Source organism: Mobula birostris, chromosome 18 (assembly GCF_030028105.1).
Source record: "Mobula birostris isolate sMobBir1 chromosome 18, sMobBir1.hap1, whole genome shotgun sequence".
NCBI lineage: Eukaryota > Metazoa > Chordata > Chondrichthyes > Myliobatiformes > Myliobatidae > Mobula > Mobula birostris.
Window position 1 is genome coordinate 24,633,110 of NC_092387.1, and position 15,052 is coordinate 24,648,161.

Sequence of the window (15,052 nt, forward strand, 5' to 3'; positions counted from 1 at the left end):
ACACACACACACACACACACACACTCACTCACTCACTCACTCACTCACTCACTCACTCACTCACTCATACATACACACACACACACTCACACTCATACACACACACACACTAAATCATGTGCCAGTTTTGAGCGCATTATGCTATCGCCTGCATTTAGTGTACCAAATGATGGTACTCAGGCTTACCTCGCGACATCATGCCCGCTGTTTGGAAATGCGAATCTCCGTTTGCAATGGAATCGGGACTGGTGCGAGACGTAAGCAATCATTGCAGGCTCGCTTTGCGGATTCTCCGGCGTGGTAGGGAGTCAAGCGCTTGTCTATTGACCATGCTGCCCGTTGCGCTGCGTCAGTCCGAGGTTCCTTCGCGGCTGTTGAGTAGAACCCCACTTTGCCAAGCACACGGAGAGTAGCACGTCCACGTCGCCTCTAACGTTGCAAGAAAGAATCGGCCTGATTTATTTAGTGCCTCTGTGCGTATTCGCTTGCCAAGCCCATAATCGAAGAAGCAGCGTTGTGTAAACACATACCCAGCTCGCTGTTTCTCCTTAGAACTCGCTGCAGGATTATTTTGGCCAAATTAAATCGCGGGAGACAAACTCACTCACCGTAGATCAACAGGCGAGGACAAGGTTTTCTCCCACCCCCTTGCGAGACTTCACATCCAACAATAGTAAGTTAATATTTTTAAAATAAATTCCCCGACCGACCCTCTCCATCCCCAGTAATTTCCAAGTGTCGCAGCCAGCACAGCTTCAATTCTTGAGTGTCTGGTGGTTCAATAGTTGATCGGGAGGATGTGCACATGTTATTTAACGATTGCCAGTGCAATGTTAGAAGCTGGGAGGAATGCTGAAATTAATGCTGGTATGAGTTTTACACCCACATCCACAAATGTTTTGGAAACAGATGGATGAGAGGTGTGTGTGTGTGTGTGTGTGTGTGTGTGTGTGTGTGTGTGGTTTTTACCTGCTCGGGCTCCGGAGTAACCGCTAGAGAAACCGACGTGTTAACTTGGTGCCTTTTATTTGTTGGCTAAACTTAAGGAGAGGGAGTTTGTGAGCCCGGTGGACTCCCGATCTCTGACGGCTTGATGTTCTTCCTCAACAGGTTGTGGCCTTGTAGCCAAGACCAGAATTAATTGCCCCTTCATAGATGCCCTCCCTCTTACACTCCCTGCAGTCCTTCTGATGGTGATCCGAGAGAGGTATGAATCAGGATTATCACTGACGTGTGTCGTGAAATTTATTTTGACACAGCAGTATATTTAAGACGTAAAATTGCTCTTAAGTTATAAAAAATAAGTAAATTGTGCAAAAGCAAAATAATGAGGTAGTGTTCATGAGTTCATGGACAGTTCAGAAATGGGATGGTGGAGGACACCCTGCTGATGTTTCCCATTGAGGGTGGTGTGGGGAGCCGGGGGAGCAGGTATTCCCATGGGTCTTGCCCTTGTCATTAGTTGCAGAGGTAATGGCTGTGAGAGGCATTCTCTAAATAGCCTGGGTGAGTAATACTAGATAGTACACACTGGTGAATGAGTGGTTAGGATGAATGTGGGGATACCTGTTAGGCAGTCTTTTTTGTCCTGGACAGAACTAAACGTCTTGAATGTTGTTAGAGTGGCATTTTTCTGAGCAGTCGTATTCTATGCTGCTCCTGACTAGTTCTAATTTGGACAAGGGGATTTTTATTTTAGAGAGGCACAAACTTCAAGTTAAATTTATTATCTAAGTGTTTGAGATTCATTTTCTTGTGGACATTCATAGTAAAAACAAAAAAAAGGTAATAGAATCAATGAAAAACTGCACACAACCCAAAACGGACAAACAACTAATGTGCAAAAAACAACAAATTGTGCAAATACAAAGGAAAAACAAATAAACAAATCAAAATTGTAAACATGAGTTGTAAAGACCTTGCAAGTGAAATCAGTTCTTAGTTCAGTGTTGGGATGAGTATAGTTATCCACTATGGTTCAAGAGCTTGATGGCTGAAGGCTAACTGTTCCTGACCTGATGTTGTCAGGATTTCTGACCTAAGGCTCCTGTACCTCCCTCTTGATGGCAGCAGCAAGAAGTGAGCATTGTCTGGCTGGTGGGGGTCCTTGATGACTTAGACTGCGGGTGCTGGAATTTCAGACAACACACAAGATGCTGGAGGAATTCTGCAGGTCAGGCAGCATCTGTGGAGGGAAACAAAGAGTCATCATTTCAGATCGAGATCCTTCACCTGGTCTGAAAGAGCAGAAAGAATAGAAGGCATTAGGAAGTGAGGGGATAGGGTGGTCATTGCCATGCTACAATGCTATTATAACACTAAGTCTCAGCACTGATCTTCTAAGGCTCCACAAATTTAATCAGTGAAGTTATAAACATCACAAATCTTGCTAGAATGTAAATAATATGTAAAGCAAAAGCACTTTATTTTTTTAATTGAATGCAGGCAGATAATACAAACGGTAGATATAATGGATAAAAGTATGTATGGTCCACAATCTTACAGTGATATCTTGAGACAGTTGTAAATATTTCAGTCCCTGCACGATTTAGATTGATTTAGTGGCTGATGTTTCATGCCCTTGAGAGTCAGGTTCAAGGAAAGTCACAGATCATAAAATAAATACTTAGAGCGGAAAATGCAACTCTTTGAAGTTTGCCTTTCAGGAGCACTCTCTCTTTTATAATGGAACTCCCCTGAGAACAAGCAGTACAAGATTATAGTGACAACAGGCACAGTGAAAACCTCTGTGGTTGTATGTCCCTGAAGACCAATAAATAACACCACCTCTCAGTTGACAATATGCGCATTAGTTCACAGTGTTTCACTCATTTTGGGGTATTAATCTAATGCATTGTGCAAATTTAGCCAAATGTTGTCATTTACAAAATTGATTTGTAAAAGCTTGTGATTTGGCCACCGTCAGTTGAAACTCTCATTGCTTCCATACCAAATCCCTTTATTCTCATGTGGAATGGAACTGTGTTCATGAATACCATTTCTTTCACAAAATGTTATAAGGTTTGATCCTTGCTCTCCTGAGTTCAGAATGAGAAGTTATTCATTGAAATATTTGAAATGTATGAGAATTTGCCAAGGTGGGTGCTGACAGAATGTTCCTTCAAGCTGGATCAAGGTATCCAGTCTTGAGATAAGGTGCTGAGATAGGAGAAAAATTTTCACCCAAAGGACATGAATCTGCAATTCTCTACTCCAGACAGCTAGTATCAATCCATTGTTGAGTATATTGAAGAATGAGATTACTTATTTCAAAGTGCCCAGAGACCAAGCAATGTGAAGGTTGGGACACAAAGCTAAGGTATTGGTAATGTTGTGTCAACTTTGGGCCTATTGAGTACACCTCTGAATTTAAGATAGTGTTTATTCGAGATACAGCATGGTAATAGGCCATTTCAACCCAAGAAGTCCACACGTGACGAATTAACCTACGGACATTGTAGAATGTAGGAGGATAAAGAACAACCAGAGGAAATCCACACGGTCATGGAGAAAATGTAAAACTTCTTATAGACAGAAGCAGATTTGAATCCAGTTTGCTGGTGCTGCAAGATTGTTACATTATATGCATTCTTTAATGCTGAGAAATAGTTAGGAATAGGAAATATTAGAAAATAAGCAAAGCAGTAGAATTTGTTATAACCATCTCTCTGACAAAAGTTACTTACTATCTGCAAGCGGAAAAAAATGCTGAAAATAGGTTGGATCATGCTGGTTTAGCAGTCAATCCGCCTCCCCTCTTCTGCTATTCCCCACTCTGGCCTCATACCACTTCTCAGCTGCCTATCACCTACCCCTGGTGTCCCTCCTCCTTCCCTTTCTCCGGTGGTTCACTTTCCTCTCCTATCAGATTCCTTCTTCTCCAGCCCTTTCCACCCATCTGGATTCACCTGTCTCCTTCTAGCTAGTTCTCTTTCCCCCTTCCCCCACCCTTTTATTTTGGTGTCTTCTTCCTTCATTTCCCTTCCTGAAGAAGGGTCTTGGCTGAAATGTTGACTGTTTATTCATTTCCATAGATGCTGCCTGACCTGCTGAGTTCCTCCAGCATTTTGTGTTTGTGTGGCTCTGGATTTCCAGCATCTGCAGAAATTTCTTGAATTTCTGCTAGTGTAGATGGGGAGGTGGGGTAGAGCAGAACTGAGGTAGAGTTGATAAGGATGGAGCAATGAGACTGGGAATGGATTCTGAGATCCAGCATGGACTCAAAGGGCAGAATGGCCTTCAGCAACTGCTGTCCACAATACTGAAAACTTGGCACTATTCATGAATTAAGAAAACAAACTGTTAGAGAAACTCAGCAGATCAGACAGCATCTGTAGACACAGAGGAATGTGGACCATTGGAGTTGAGACATTGCACCAGTTCTGATGCAGGGTCATGATCTGAAATGCTGACCATCCCTCTGCCTCTCCAGATGCTGTCTGACCCACTGAGTTCATCCAGCAGTGTGCTTGTTACTTTGCAGTCTCCTGTGCCTCTGGTGTTCATGGATTGCCCTGGAGGCCTTCTGTCAGCTACTGCAATTGGAATGTCTTAGATAAGATATAAAGTGAAACTGCAGCGAAACAGGCCCCTCACCTCAACTTGTCAATGCTGATCAAGTCTACCTGAGCTAGTTCCATTTGCCTACATTTGGTCCATATCCTACTAATCCAGGGGTTCCAAACCTGGCATCCGTAGACCTCTTGCTTACTGGTATTGGTCCATGGCATAAAAAAGGTTGGAAACCCCTACACTAAACCTTTCCTATCTATGTACCTACCAGTCCAAACATCTATTAAACACAGTAATTGTATCTGCCTCTGCCCTTTCTCTAGCAGCTCATTCCACATACCGACTACCTTCTGTATGAAAATGTTGCCTATTGGAACCCCTTTAAATCTTTACCCTCTCACCTTTAATCTATACCCCCTAGTTTAGTCTCCACTATGCTAGGAAGTTCACAGAATCAGACAACATAGAACAAGCCCTTTATTGTATCTGTGACCATCAGCCACCCTTTACACAATGCCCATTTATTCCCTACACATTACAATTAACCCTTCCCAGGTTCTTCCATTCACCTACATACCAGGAACAATTTATAATGCCCAACCAATACATTTTTGGGATATGGGAGGAAACATAAGGTCCAAGAGTAAGTCCGTGCGGTCACAAGAAATGTGTGAACTCCTGGAGGAGGCTGAATGTGACAGAAAAGAGGATTATAAAATCGTGATCAGAATTTTTTTCCCCAACACAAGGAAGTCGAGAACTTTAAGATGGGTTTAAGATAAGTGAGGGATATTTAAAAACTGAAGAGCAAGTTTTTCACACAGCGTGATGGTTACCTGAAATAAGCTGCCAGAAGAGCTAGTAGAAGTAAAGTTCAAAGTAAATTTATTGTCACCATATACTACTCCGAGATTAATTTTCTTTCACATTATGATGAAGGAATACAATAGAATTGATGAAAAACTATTGGACACACAAACAAAAACTGGCAACCAACCAATGTGCAAAAGAAAACAATCTGTGCAAGTGCAAAGAAAAAGATTACAAAGAACTAATTTAACCTTAAAATCACAAGGTTTAAAAGCAATTCAAGCAGGTACTTGGAATGGAAGCGTGGATGGGGTGCAGCCCTAATTCAGGAAAACACACTATGCAGCTACTTTATCAGGCATACCTGTTCAATTATTGAAATATCTAATCAACAAGTCATCTGGCAGCTTCTCAATGCATAAAAAACATGCAGAGATGGTCAAGAGGTTTATTTGTCGTTCAGACCAAACATCAGAATGGGGAAGAAATGTGATCTAAGTGACTTCGTTAGTGGAATAATGGTTGGTGCCAGAGTATGGGGTGGTTTGAGTATTTCAGAAGCTGTTGATCTCCTGGGATTTTCATGCACAACAGTCTATAGAGTTTACAGAGAATGGTGCAAAAAAACACCCCAAAAAATCCAGTGATGACAATTCAGTGGGTGAAAACACCTTGTTAATGAGAGAGATCTGAGGAGAACGGCAAGATTGGTTCATGCTGATAGGAAGGTGACAGTAGCTCTAATAACCATGTGTGACAACAGTGAGGTACAGGATGGCATCTCTGACGTTCAACATATCTTACCTGGAAGTGGATCGGCTAAAGCAGCAGAAGACCATGAATATACAGAAATACACCCAGTGGCCACTTTGTTAGGTACGTCCTGTACCTAATAAAGTGGCCACTGAATGTAAGATTAGCGTAAATGGCCATTATAGTTAGTATGAATGAGGTGGGCCATGAGGATCCATTTCAGTGTTATAGTTTCTATGATTTTACCATTTAGAAACAGTTGCCAAATATCAAAACTTTTGAAGAAATTTAAAATATCAATGGAGAATAATGTTTTTAAGGATATATTGAACATACATGAACTATACAATGTCAACCCTAATAGAAAGGTAAGGAAAGTAAATTTATAAATATCATTGTGAAGATTCAGATAAGCCTATGAATGAATGAGGGCACACTTAATGAGTCAGCTATGCCTGATATAAGTGGCAGATATAAAGGGCACCCAGCATCATAGGTTAGATTCTTATCGAATATCAATGGGGAGCAGGGGGTCAGAAGAGCTTGCTTTCTGAGCTCCTTAATTCCAGGAAGAGAAAGCACAAAATGCAGCAACGCAAGGGGTGAACTGACTGTTACTGTCCAAGTAGCCACTGGTTAGTCGGAAGTGTGACCCAGCTCATTTGTTTCTGGGGCTGTGCAGCTGACTGACTGGCTTTCAGTCATATCCAATGATGACAGTGAAACCTGAATGGAAGAGTCTCTTAAGAGAAGAGCCATTGTTTCAATGGATGACCATGACTTCTGTGCCTTTTCACGCCTTTTGCTCTTCAAGAAACGTTACAGAACCACCTTCATGACCATAAGATCTCACTGTTGTTCTCATCCACCCAGTCAACTGGAGATGACTTCACATGCTAGAATAGACATGTCCTTATCTCACCAGGGAATGAGGCCCGACGGCTACCTTTACCTGGCTTAGCCCACCTGTCGAAGCGGTTTACTGGGTGCGGCTGCTGGTGCATGCAGATATAGCTGTTTATAGCCACAGGTAAGGCATAGGGTAGAACTGAATACCTGGTGGTGACCAAAAGTGAGTGAGCTGCTCCAAAATGGTCATGAGAAGCCCCTTCACCAGAGGTGTTACCCCTTCCTTGTGCATCACATGCACCCCACAGTGCAGATGGGAGATTAACTTTTGGAGATAAATAAATTAGTTTATTGGTAAAATGTTTTATCATTGTCACATGTACCTAGATAGAGTGAAAAGCTTTGTTTCGCATGTCATCCACATGGATCATTTTATCACATCAGTACATCGAGATGTTAGAATGGAAAATAACAACAGAACACAGAATGGTCTTACAGTTACAGAGAAAGAGAAGTGCAGTCAGACAGTAAGGCACAAGGTCATAACAAGTTAGATAGTCCAGTCAAGAGCTCACTTTACTATCCTAGGTTATCATTCAAAATTTTTATAGTGGGATAGAAGTTTTCCTTGAGCCAGGTGGAACATGTTTTCAGGCTTTTCTCACAGAATCATATAGCACTGGAACAGGCCCTTTGGCCCAAATGGTCCATGCTGACCAAGGTGCCTCATCAATGCTATTCGCATTTGCCAACATTTGCTCCATAACGTTCCGAACCTTTCCTATCCATGTACCTGTCCAACTGTCTTAAAAGAAACGTGGCTGACAGAAGAGTACTGGTATTGGTTTATTATTATCACATGCACCAAGATGCAGTGTGCTTGTCTAGCATACTGTTAACAGAGATCAAAACATTACAGAGTCATTGACGTAGGATTTTTGTATCTTCTACCTGATGAAAGAGGGGAAAAGAGAGATTATCCATAGTGAGCAGAGTATTTAGTTGTATTGGCTGCTTTACCAAGGCAATGAGAAGTGTAGCACGTAATTATGCTGAGCTCTGTCCGCAACTGTCTGCAGTTTATTGCAGTCCTGGCGTTGTGATTCATCTGGAGAGGATGGTTTCTATGATGCATTTATGAGGCTCAAAGAGGACACGTCACATTCCTTTACCTCCTGAAGAAGTAGAGGTGCTGGTGACCTTTCTTGGTTGTGGTGTTACTGTGGCTAGACCACAACAAGCTACCGCTGATGTTCACTCCTGGAAATTTAATGCTCTCAGCCTTCTCGATGTCAATGCTGTCGATATAAACTGAAATTCTTTTATATTTACAATTACAATGTGGTAGCAGTAGATAGTTAAGGAAACATTTAATAAGCAGATGATATCAAGCTTCAATGTGTTGTACTTATGTAGTGCCTTTAATATTGTGAAACATGTCAAAGTGCTTAATAGGGAATTAGAAATGAAAATTTGACACTGAGTCATCAGTGTTTAGAAAGATTATTAAATACATGGACAATATTATAAGAAACATCTTAAAAGAAGTGAAAGGACAGCAGGAGCATAGGATCGGCTCTCGGCTTAAAGCCTTGTTACTGGAGTTCAGGGTGAAGTAATTACAGATGCAGGTCTTTCAGCCGATCAAAACCACCAGATCATCAAGCATCCATTGTTGCACTGACCTTACACTGATCTCATTTTATTCTCCTCACATTCCAATCAACTCTCTTTCAGATTCTACCACTCACTTACAATGGCCAATTAATTCAACAGCCTGTATATTTTTGGAATGGGGAAGGAAGCTGGTGCATCCAGAGGAAACACCCATTGTAAGAGGTAGAACCAGAGAGTGGTGAATCTGTGGAGTTTTTTGCCACAGGCAGTTGAGGAGGCCAGGTCTTTATATGTATTTAAGGCAGAGGTTGATAGGTTATTGATTGGTCAGGGCATGAATGGATACGGGAGATTGATGCTGAGATAAAATTGGGTCAGCCATTATGAAATGGCAGAGCAGACTCGATAGGCCAAATGGCCTAATTCTGCTCCTTGTCTTATGCTCAAATATGCATATTCCGCCAACACCGGAGGCGAGGGTTGCGGTGGAGTCACTGTGTGTGTGTGTGTGTGTGTGTGTGTGTGTGTGTGTGTGTGTGTGTATTTGTGTATGAGCAAAATAGGAATTGCAAGAGATTGACAAGGTCTACATTCTGGTGTGCAGAATGATTGAGAATAGCAAACCTTGGATGATGCACTTCCTAAAGATGTAAAACCTGCTCTGCCGAAAAGTCCATTACTGATACCCATCAGAAAAGGACGATTCAGAAAATGAGCAGACTGTGCTGGACTAAGACACACCTCACATTCATTGCTTGTGTGACATTGTTTCCACGCTAACTTTGTGTGACTCCGTACGTCTCAACTCTTGGGATTTCTATTCACTCTTAAAATTAGTACAGGCTGCTTTGTGATCAACACTTCATTTGCTCTGGAAGGGACTGCAATGAGCATAAAGGTTCAACAGAATACTGACACATGATTCTTTTCCCCCATGGCTGTACCATATCTGGATGCTCCTTTCTTAGCCTTATGTATACTTTTATCCTGTGCAACCATAGAGATGATTCTGTCATCACGTATGGGATTAATGTCAGATGGTTCATTTGTGAGAGCTACCTGGGTATTTTAGAGGAAGGTCTGACCACTACTGTCAAAGGTACTCAGTACAGTGGATGCATGGCGTGAAATGCTAAATAGTGTAGCTCTGTCATTGTTACTGTCTAAATCTCAAAGATAGCCTCATAAAGTTTAAATAAATATAATGCACTCAGTGTCCACTTTATTAGGTACAGAAGTGGAACCTGGTGTGGTCTTCTGCTGCTGTGGCCTATCCACATCAACGTTTGATGTGTTGTGCATTCAGTGATGCTGTTCTGCACACCACTGATGTAATGCTTGCTTATTTGAGTTACTGTCACCTTCCTGTCAGCTTGAACTAGTCTGTCCATTCTCTTCTGACTTCTCTCATTAACAAGGCGTTCTTGCCCACAGAACTGCCACTTAGTGGATGTTTGTTTTTAATTTTGGCGCCATTCTAAGCTCCATAGACTGTTGTGTGTGAAAATCCTAGAAGACTGGCCATTTCTGAGATACTCAAACCACCCCATCTGGCACCATCAATCATTCCATGGTCAAAGTCACTCAGATCACACTTCTTCCCCATTCTGATGTTTGGTCTGAACAACAGCTGAACTACTTGACCATGTCTGCATGGTTTTAAACATTGAGTTGCTGCCACATGATTGGTTGATCAGATACTTGCATTATTGAGCAGGTGTACAGGTGTAACTAATAAAGTGGCCACTAAGTGTACAGCTTTAGTACATTTTCCAAAGTGCCATTCACACATCACCACCTGCAATTTACGAAATCCATTATTATAATGGAATACATTGACATCTTGCTGTGCACCAGCATCTTATTCATACGTTCACACACAGCCCTGACTCTTCATCCCTCCACCTTTCCAATTTACAAACTTGCAACAGCCGACTTCGCAATGGAATCATTTTTTTTTCTTGCATTTTTTAGTTCATGCAAGTTTTATTACCTGTAAGTAAAGATATTTAATCAAGTAACTAGCACGAGTTTTCAGGAGTCAGATCTAATTCTGGTGTGTCCTTCTGAATCTTACCTATAGCCTTCTAAATATAGACCACATGTGTACTTGCTGCTGCATTCTCTATCTGTGTATCAATTTCAAATATGAGTTGAGTGTGTGTGTGTGTGTGTGTGTGTCTTTGATTCTCTATATCATCCCTACTCATATTTATGTTCCTGTGTTATTTTATGTGTTCCTATTGTGAAATATCCATGCTATTATCTAAATGTGGTTATTATTTTTCTGTACAGTACGTGTGTATTAACTCTGTTGATTTTCTGGATGCATCTTTCTGAATTATCTGTATATTTGAAATCGGTAAATGCTTTTCTCTGTGTGTGTGTATTTATTTGCTATCTCTGTATGTCAATAACTATGCTGATGGCTATATTAGTGTGTGCATACATGTGTGCTGTACATTAACTCTGTGTGCATTTTATATGTTTTGTGCATAATGTATGTACAGCAGACCCGTCATACTGTTTTATAAGGAGACAACTGAAAGGCATGTTTGACATAATTCTCCTCAGTATTGAGAGTATAAGAAACCTTGTTGTTACAGGAACAAGTTCTTAAAGTCAATAGATCTCCTGAGGCATTGCCCACAGTGAGCTGTAGGATCTTCTGTTTTCTAACGTCGGGGTAATGACAGAAAGTGACAGGAGCACGTTACAGCAAGTGACTGTGGCACTTACAGGAAATGTGCCATAGAAACAAGATTTCTAATTTATTGTTAGCAGATCTAATGTGGCACTGCTCAGTGTGAGCTGGAGGTAGCACTGTTTATAAAATAGAGGAATTATCAACAAAATGTGGTGGTGGATGTTTGACACAATGCAGAAGGTCTAAACATATGGTGCTGATGTGTTAAATACAAGGCTGAGCAACAAAAAGAAAAGGTGAGAAAGAGAGAACAAATGAACTGTTTCATCACATAAACAGGCTCATCTCGAGTACACAGCAGATCGGTGGATGGGCGTTTCTACAAGTACCTTCTTCTTAAGCCTTTCACCCCTACTGGGGCATAGGCCACTGTCAGCAGCTGGCCAAAGTCCCCTGGCCTGGGCCAATAGAAGGTTGATCAGCCCTGTGGATTTCACCACATAACTTCACACATCTCCTAGGTGAAGATCTTTCCCCACCACCCCCTCTCCCCGCCCCAGGAATGAGGTTGTTCACACTTGTATTGTGTTCTGTAGCTCTGGATGATTTTACGGAATGGCGATGCTAGCCCCATGCCCAGCCTTCCTCCTTTCCCAGCTGGGCCTGTAACCGTGCATGGCGACATTTCTAAGTATACTGGATGGTTAATATTTTGAGTGAATGATAATCAGAACTCCATCAGTCTGAAATATTCAGAAGGATCTCAACTGACCATTTCCCTCCACAAATGCTGCCTCCAGCGCTTTGTGTGTTGAATCTGAAATTTTAGCAGTTTCTCTGCACAGATACTGCCCAACCATCTGAGTATATCTCTGCTACTGATTATTAGTTCAGATTCCTAGCAACAGCAGCATTTTCAATTGCTGTGTTTACTTGGAGCCTTTTACAAACTATCAGTGTTCCAACACACCTTGCTGCCAATAAAGCGCCAGCAACATCTAGCTCCCTCTTCTAATCTTTAAAATGTTGCAATTTTTGGGGAAGAAGCAACACCTGAAAAATAAATAGTTCCCTCTATTTCATGGCAATTGCTGTGAATGTGCAGTGAATGTTATCACAGATCAAACGATGGAGATAGTAACCACTGGCATCAGTAAATAGTCTTTGAAAAGCCAATTACAAAAATGTTTCTCGGATATTTCGGCATGGAAATATGCCAAGCATCAAAGGTGAGTTGTTGCACTCGGGGCATTTGCTGCACCTCTGTTTTCAAGCACATCTCCCCCAGTGATTAATGCTCACAATTCAGGAGCTTTTATCCAGTGTACATTTTCTTAATTGGAAGTCTGTTTCCACATGTTTAATAAATAAATGTTGACTTTGATACTACAAGTTAATGCACAGTGAGATGGAAAATCAAAGTGATCTGAAACCTCGGCTATCAGTATTAAATTCCATTGCTCATTTCAACTGTTTCTGCTCTTCCATGAGACTAGCAAAACCAGTGTTTCTAGCCCATCATTGATTCTCCGAAGAGGCAGCTTGACACAGTGTGGTGGAGCAGAGGGAAAAATTAACCCTGCAGTTGATGGAAATCCAAAATAAAATCTGAAGTTGCTGGAAGCACGCAGCAGCTGCGGAAGGAGAAACTGAGTAAGTGTTTCAGGTCTGGGACCCTACATCAGAACAAGTGAAATGGGACTGGAATCACAGAGTAATGAGGCCAGTGAGATAACTAGATCGTACAACAACACAGCTACGGGCATAGAATTGTACAGCATGGAAACAGACCATTCAGCCCAACTAGTCCATACAGATCAAGTTGTCTACCTGAACTCGTCCCATTTGCCTGCATTATATTTTATTTTTGATTTTGGAGATACAGCATGGTAACAGGCCCTTCCAGCCCAATGAGCTGACGATGCCTAATTATACCTTTGTGACCAATTAACCTATTAACCCGCACATCTTTGGAATGTGGAAAAAAAACCAAAACACTCACAGTCATAAGGAGAATGTACAAACTACTTACAGAGAGTGGCAGGAATTGAACCCAGGTCCCTGGTGCTGTAATTGATTCCTATTTCTTGTCTTTTATAAAAAATAAAACTTAATTCAAAATCTCAAAGGCCAACATGAGATTTGATCTCAGTTCACACACACAAAATGCTGAATGAGCTCAGCAGGCCAGGCAGCATTTATAGAAATAGATAGTCGATGTTTCTGGTTGAGATCCTTCTTCAGGCCTGAGAAGGAAGGGGAAGATGCCGGAATAAAAAGATGGATGGGGGGGAGAGGGAGATGGGAAAGAGATTAGCTGGAAGGTGATAGGTAAAGCCAGGTGGGTGGGAAAGGTCAAAGGCTGGAAAAAAATGAATCTGATAGGACAGGAAAGTGGACAATAGGAAAAAGGGAAGGAAGATGGGACCCAGTGGGAAGTAATAGGCAGGTGAGAAGAGGTAAGATGTCTGAGTGAGGAACACAGAAAGGAGATGTGGAATTTGTTTCCTGGAAGAGAAATTGATATTCATGCCTTCAGCTTGGAGGCAACCTAGGTGGACTACATGATGTTCCTCCTCCATCTTGAGGGTGGCCCCATCTTATCATAAGAGGAGGCCATGGACTGACATGTCAGAATGGGAATCAGAATTAAAATGTTTGGCCATTGGGAAGATCTGTTTTTGGTGGTTGGAACAGAGGTGCAGTTCTCCATATTACTTGCTAACAAATCATTTGTTTTTATTCTTCAAATGTTGTCAATAACTTCAACACCTGTGCTTTAGGTGTTACACGTTTACTCAAATCTCAATTCTGTCTATTTGGTTTGAAGTGTGATTAAACACAACCAGATTGTTAGTCATTGCTTCTCTTACCTTTCACAGTAAGCCACCAAGGAGGGAGGAAAAGAGAATCTGAACTCTGAGAGACAGATGAAAGCAAAATAAAATACTGTCTGTCCTTTGTGTCACCATTATGGGTACGGATCAGCATCTACGAATTATCAAGGTGAAGCATGATTAGACGACTACATGATGTTTTTGTATTGCGAATCTTGTCTTGCTTCTCTGCACAGAATGGGGTTAGAATTTTCAGCTTATAATCAAACCTAAGTTTTGTTGTATCAGGATGTCAGCCACCTCACTATTTATGTTGCATCCTTCTAATCAAATAGGCACAGGAATTCACTGCACCAAAGTAAGATACTCCTAGAAATAGATTTTAATTAAAGCTGTCATCAAAAACAATTATCTCTAACTTTAAATATAGTATATTTATATATCTGTCACATTTAAAAATTGGGAAATGATACACCGGGTGTTTGCATCTTTGGAACTAGCTGCCAGGGAAAACAATTCAGGCACATGCAAAAGCACCATTTAGAAGATATTTGGTTGAGTACATGGATTGGAAAGGTTTAGCGCAATGTGGCGATATGGCAAGCAAATTGAACTAGCTTATGTTTGACATGAACAGTTAGGCCAAGGGGCCTAGTCACAGGCTGTTTTACTCTATGAGTCTCAAAAACTACATTGCGCTGTTACTTCATGGGTGCCCCAGCAGGTTTCTGAAACATCGTCAAGTCCCTTCGTTTCATGTGCAGTTGGGATTAAATTTGAAACAGTTCAGTCATTGTAAATAACAGGACATCATCCATTAATCAAATTATCCATATGTGAAATACCACAAGGTTTTCATATTTATTTTAATGAAAATTTAGCATTTGTCACTCATTGTGTCTGACTTACTTTGCAGTCTATGGTACATTCTGTTCTGTGGTGTGCAGCACACGAGCCTCTTCTTACAGTCCTTCATCTGACCACACCACCAAATCATTTTTTTCTCCTTATCTGCTTATGTCATCTT

At 41.3% G+C, this 15,052-nt stretch overlaps 1 long non-coding RNA gene across 1 annotated transcript; it reads left to right on the forward strand.

Annotated features, from left to right (window-relative positions):
- The first annotated feature begins 63 nt into the window (after positions 1 to 63).
- LOC140211815 (uncharacterized) lies at positions 64 to 14,630 on the forward strand. The gene is made up of 3 exons (XR_011889595.1): positions 64 to 257; positions 1,111 to 1,207; positions 14,071 to 14,630. It is a non-coding gene; the product is annotated as an uncharacterized lncRNA (long non-coding RNA).
- The last annotated feature ends 422 nt before the right edge of the window (positions 14,631 to 15,052 follow it).